The sequence below is a fragment of the Adiantum capillus-veneris genome, chromosome 14, assembly GCF_014529385.1.
Source record: "Adiantum capillus-veneris isolate H3 chromosome 14, ASM1452938v2, whole genome shotgun sequence".
Lineage (NCBI taxonomy): Eukaryota > Viridiplantae > Streptophyta > Polypodiopsida > Polypodiales > Pteridaceae > Adiantum > Adiantum capillus-veneris.
The window spans coordinates 155761406-155767842 of record NC_140944.1 but is presented as its reverse complement, the minus strand read 5'-3'; the positions used below and the strand labels follow the sequence as shown (position 1 = coordinate 155767842).

At 47.5% G+C, this 6437-nt stretch overlaps 1 pseudogene; it reads right to left on the bottom strand.

The window, feature by feature from the left end:
• Positions 1-948: 948 nt before the first annotated feature.
• Positions 949-2422, bottom strand: LOC147443409 (uncharacterized; annotated as a pseudogene).
• Positions 2423-6437: the final 4015 nt, after the last annotated feature.

The window sequence follows — 6437 nt, the reverse complement described above, 5'->3', positions numbered from 1 at the left end:
GCAGACCTTCCCAAGATAATGCACTGAAATATAATGTCATGGCATTGTACCAGCCAATGCCAACCTCCAATGCCAACCTCCAAGGCCAACCGCCTTCTTCACAACTCCTTGCAGGCCAACTAGAACAGATTTTGTTTGATTATTGCCTATCACGATGACCTTGGTGTAGCGCGGCAGCATAGACAGCTCGTCATCAAAGCCCTCGTCGCTCGCACCCCCTGAGCACAGCACCCCATCCTCACTTGCACCACCTCCTTGCCCATACATAGCTCTTTCCTCTGATCGCACCTCCTCCATCTCCATCTCTGTGTCCATCTCCATCATCTTTAAATCAAGTGCCCTTCTTAACAAGAGCTCCCAATATATCTCTCCAGAATGTTCAAATTAGCATTGATTAAGCCCCAAGAAGCCCCCCGTGGCCACTAGAATTTATGTTTCAATTGGTTTGAGTTGAAATTAAGGATCCATAATTTGTCATCCAGCTAAATTGGAAAGCGCACAATACAGAATTGGCTTTGTATGATGATGATGATCTTGGTCTACAAGGATCAAAAAGAAGATTGAGCCAAGCTGAGCAGCTCAAAGACATAAAAATAAGGTACCAGTTTTGGATAGAGAGGTAGTCTAAAGCTTGAAAAGATTTAACTCAGCAAGAATGTAGGATTTGCGTGGGGATAAAATGCCAATATGCTTGCCTGATCTGATGAAATTGTGCTTACCTCTAGACAGGTGCATGTTGGAGAGAAAGGGCGTGTGGATATGCGCGTGCGCGTGTGTGTAGCAAAGAGAGAGCTTGCACTGTGGCACGCAGAGCTGGGCAATGCCGAGAAGAGGGCTTCCTGTCAGAGATTGAGAGAGAGACGAGCTGCAACCACACACAAGCTAGCGGAAGCGTCAGGTGACAGCAACGTAAACTTGCACGCCTTCTCCACAACGTTAATGCACTCCTCAACTCTCCATAACCATGGAGCCATGTCTCGTTGCAACAGTGCTTGTAGCTCGTCAACAATTTGTCAACCACGAAAGGAGCTTGAGGATGCAGCGATGGTGGGAAATGAAGAAAGTTAGCCGTGGGATTGGGCTGATGGCCATGCAAGTGAAGAAACTTGCTTGACTGTACATCGTAATGATCAAGGAGTGGAACTGCTCTTGTCTGGGGTAGACTGTCTGCATTGTGGTTATAGAGTGGTCCAGAAGCTCCGACAACATGGATGGAGGGGGGTATCTGCTTGTATGACGGTGATGAAGATGATGATGTGGGGAAGGGCGTGGAGTTGATGTTGATCCCAACCTCCAGCGTGGAATGGTCATGAGGGTGATGATATTACATGCTTTCATTTCCCGCATGGTTATAATCTGGCCCTCCAGATCCTAGGAAGTCTTCCAACTTAGGCCCATTTCTGTCTTCACTCGCACACCAAAGTTCTGTAGAGCCAATATAGTACTCGGATGACTTGTTGCCTCTGCCCAGAAATAGTGTTGACGAGGATCGTGACAATCTTCTAAATCGCAGCCTGCATTGCTGTTGCCTCCTACCATATTTACCAAACCTGTGTTCATCAGGTAGTGCGGCTGCACAGGTGCAAACTGCTCCAAAGCTTTAAAGTGAGACCATTCTGCATGTACAAATACTTGCTAAGTCCCTTTAATTCACGAGTTGCCTCAAACCTTAGGTGCAGGACAGCCAAGAGGTAAACTAGCTTAGCCTACATAAGGACAGATTTGTGTATGCGAGAGATAACTACAGAAGGCCGGAAGAGAAAACATGGTGAGAGTGAAGGAGCTTCGTGAAGCAACGCGCAAAGGTAATTATCGATTTTCTGAAGCAAGAAAACTGCATGCACATTGTTGGTAGGCGCTGTGGATGTTCGATGTCTTCATTTAAGAGGCAGGAATAATTAAGGCTCAAAGAAGCGTGATCAAGGAGTGACTGATAACACTTACTTCACGGAGTCGCTACTTACACTGACGCAGATAAATGAGGAGCAGAAATTGATAAACGACCATGAATGCTTACTAGATGAAGAGGACGAGTTGGGAAAAGCTTCGATGACAGCTTCATGACTGCTGGTGCCTGTTGAATGTGGCCTGATGCAAGCAATATCAAGCATCTAAGAGGTGAAGGAGCCGTGATTTTCTGCAGGTAAATAAGCAAAGCATCAGGAAGCGGATGTGCAGCCGCTACTGTAGCAGGCAGAACTCAAAGGAGAGCTCAAACTTTCCGCATGCAACTAAGCTGGCGGTTGGTGTTGATGATGATCATGATCGCTGCTTTGTTAAAGGTTGAGGTGAGCGCCTCTGTACACACCTCCTGTGCCATGCATAGCATTATGATGAGCGACAGATGCAGCTTCCTCTGCAGGTCTATAGCCAAGTAAGGAGACAACGAGAAGGAAAGCCAGTTGTTGACATAAGTGCCCATTGATAATCAACACCCCTAGATGTACTGTGATATCTGTAGGTCGACGTGCGAAAGATGCTCAAGAAACAACATTGCCTGCTACATAGCTTGTAGCAAGCTTGACCTTGGTACTTGAACGGTTTAAATCGACACTAGTCAAGCAAAGCTGGAGAAGCTGCATCGACGCTACGATTCTGAAGTCTTCGAATTAGGAGGATTTGACGACCAAGTTATAATGGGTGAAAGGGGGCAAGCTGTAGACCAGACTGATGCAAGAAGGTGCGGGCTGTCCGGTTTCTGGGAGAGAGAGAGAGAGAGAGAGAGAGAGAGAGAGAGAGAGAGAGAGAGAGAGAGAGAGAGAGAGAGAGAGAGAGAGAGAGAGAGAGAGAGAGAGAGAGAGTCGTGTGTGTCTGTGTGTGTGTCAGAGTGAGAGAGAGAGAGAGAGAGAGAGAGCGCCTATGTGTGTCACAATCTGTGTTCGCGCGCGACAGTAGAAGAGGCCTGCCCTTGTTTTCCTCCTCTATCACATCGAGGTCATGTCGTCCTGCAGCCCTCGCCTTCACACAAAGCTGAAAACCTACTGGCCGTCCACGTGGACGCCATCCGTCAAAGGACGCCCAACCCAGCCCAACACTAAGGCCTTTTCTTCAACAGGCCTAAAAAAGACCAAAAATTTTACATGAGCAGCCTTGCTCGACACGAGCCAGGGCATCACAATTTTAGACCATACTGTCCATAGGCGGATTTTTACAAGGAAGATAAAAAACCCGTTATAGAGCTACCAATAGAGACAAGACAAACCCTATACATCACCATCACATACAAAAAAAAAAGTAAAATGAGGATGTCACCGACCCCACACGGAATGCCACCCCAACGCAAAGTAGTCCTCAAGATGAAAACCAACAAGAGACACAATATATTGTAACGTACTGTTACAGGAGAGAGAATTAGACTAATACTCAACCTCCTTCTTCCATGAGAGGGCACGTCCTTATATTAGAGGAACTGACTACATGCCAAGATGGGGTTCTCTCCAAGAACCCTACGCACACACACCACACCTCTCCCCTTAGAGAGAAAAAAGATGGACATCTTTTTTACAATTTGGGCTGAGAATGGACTCGACAGGAAGGGATAAACTCCAACGCCTCATCCGGGGGGAGTGATCATACAACGGCTTAGGGGCTAAGAAACTGAGCTTGGGGGACTAGACTCGACATCATGCCGATCATCATCAAGGCATGGAACTCATACATCTCGCTTGTGCAAACATTTGGTCGCTATCCCAATGAAATGGACAAGATGAGGAAGGACTAACTAAAGATTGGGTGCGAAATTTTTGCGACATTCATCCATTCCAAAAGGGCTTGGTGTGATTGTGAGTTATTGAACTAGAAAGACTTTTTTCTTGGGGATAAGACTACAAAAATCTTGATGCAAATAACAGAATGTGGAAACACTATGACTTATTATTCACGCAGCTTCTATCGGCAAGAAAGGCACCTCTGCAACAATGTTGCAGCAACTCCTTTTTGGGTCTCCTTCTTTGTTCGATTCTTCACTTCGAGGTTTGTTGCCCTCTAGCAGTACTCTCGAGATCTGGACTTGATATGCAAAAAACAGTCTTGAAAATCCATTAGCATCACATTCACATCTTTGCACAGGGCCAGGCGCAACTCTCCTTCTAGCCTTGGAGGTTTAGGCTCCATCTTTTGTTGTTTCCTTGCTGAGATGATAATTGGACCAGTTGTGGTGGACAACTCTCCTTTTACTGGAAAATTTCGTTGTTGGATTTGCTCTGCATTACCTTGAGCAACAGTGCTTGCGTCCATGTTCTTCTTGATTTTCTTCTTTGCTATCGACTCCTTGGCGGGCATGGTGTCGGCTAGTGGCTCGCAGTTGAGATCGATGGGCTGAAGAGGGAGGACCGGGTAGATTCTTACATGGCAGCACAAGAGATGGTAGAGTTAGTGAGAAAACGTTGCACAGGTGAAGTTGATGGCCGGAAAATAACGAGGGGCAGGATTGTGCAGGTTGTACACAATGCGAGCAGCACGGAAACCCTCTACAGTTGAGCCGGTGCAGGTTGTCGGGTCACCCTTGAGGTAAGCTGGTGGTTTGGCAGATTCTAAAAATCTACCAAGGGCAAAGACGACGCCCGTGAGGGAGATCAAAGGGCTACTTGCAGGTGAGGAAAAACGAAAAGGGCTCAGAGCAGGAGGAACCAAGGGGCCCTAAGATGGGACCTGCCGGTGTCTGTAGGCGGCTGAAAACAGACAGGAAAAAGCCTGTGTGGCTGCAAGAGAAGGGGCTGCATGGGGCGAATAACCTGTGGCGAAGGCCTGTGCGCCTAAAGGCTCAGTGCGATTTGCAATAGACAGGAGCATCCCTACCCTGTATCCCACAAGAAAGCCATCGCTAATTTGGGAGAGAAATCGAGAAAAGGCTTTTAACTACCTAAGCTGTGCCCGCCGCCTCCATCAATGTAACGTACTGTTACAAGAGAGAGAATTAGACTAATACTCAACCTCCTTCTTCCATGAGAGGGCACGCCTTTATATTAGAGGAACTGACTACATGCCAAGATGGGGTTCTCTCCAAGAACCCTACGCACACACACCACAATATACTGATAGTAGCAAACATCAGAAGATCATAGTTTACACGATAAACGCGTAGGAAGGAAGCTCTGTTAATAATTGTGTAGACTAAGCTATGGTGATCACAGGGTTCGTCAGCGCTAAAGACTGAGGGTCTGAAGTGCTTGAAGAGTGGCTGTACAAGACGAGCTGAGGTGTGTGAACTTGTGTGACCTGGTGGCTTCCGTCCTACTGCAAGGTGTGGTAGCGTGCTAGAGCTTCGAGCACAACTGCCTTCCAAAATCTTTCAGCAAGACGGTGCTCCCCCCCCCCCCAAACACGACGGCAACACGCAACCTTCAAGCGATTATTAAGTTTTCCTCAGCGATTAGTATCTTTTTGTGAAGTCGATTATCAGCACGGCATCGCGACTATTTGCCTCAATAAGCGCTTTTTGAGCCTACCTAATAAGAGAATATGCACATGGAGATTTTGCGAATAAGTTTTGGCGAGATTGGGAGTTGAGCAACACCCACGGTGTGTTAAAAAGCTAGCAGTGCATCCCCCCCCCCCCCCCCCCCCCCCACTGCAGCACTTTGATTATTATTAGAGATTATTGTAACCTTATAGTAACTTGGTGTTGGTGAGGATTGTCACCGCGCCATGGCGAGCTCCTCTAAGCCGTCCTACCCCGAAGCAGTGTCAGGCAAAGAGTAGCCCGACGCTCTCAAGGCTATGAAGCCAACAGGCGACCTGATGAAACCGAGCACCGATGATAGCGGTCAAAGCTCCCTTACTAATCTGAGTAAGGAGGAACTGAAACAAAGAAGACGCAGGTTGAAAAAGACCTATTGGCAATCCTGTGTGCATTGTCATTAAACAAAAGGTCGCGCGAGGATTCGGCGACGCAGGAGGATGCTGTTGAAGTGGCCAAAGGGGACAAAGCTTTCCGCGTGTCAAGGTGGAAGATGCCGTTACGGTGGTTGTTTCCCCCTGTCATAGTGAAAAAGCAACTGGCGGAGGTAGAAAACTTTACTCTGGTTTTTGGGTTTATGGGGAGAGTTCCCAATAGAATTGAGCTGTGTAATTGGGTTAGCAGTCCACTTGTGTTGAATCAACACGGCTCGGTAATATTCACCCAATATATAGCAAAAGGATCCATGTCATGCAATTCAACGACAGTGCAATGGTTGAGAAGGTTTTGGCGAAAAGCCCGCTGTTCTTCAATCGTGCGCTGGTGTGCGTGCTCCCTTGGGACCCTCTGTTTGAATCTAACGAGGCAATCAAGGATCTCTGCCCAGTATGGGTGGAGTTTGGCAACCTCCCAGTATGGCTTAGGAAGAACTTGAAGGACCTCGCAGCCTCGCTTGGTGATCCATTATTTGTCCCATCTTCCAGAGCCTCGGGGGTAGCAGCAAACAAGGTATGTATCTGGTGGGATCTGAGGAAGCCAC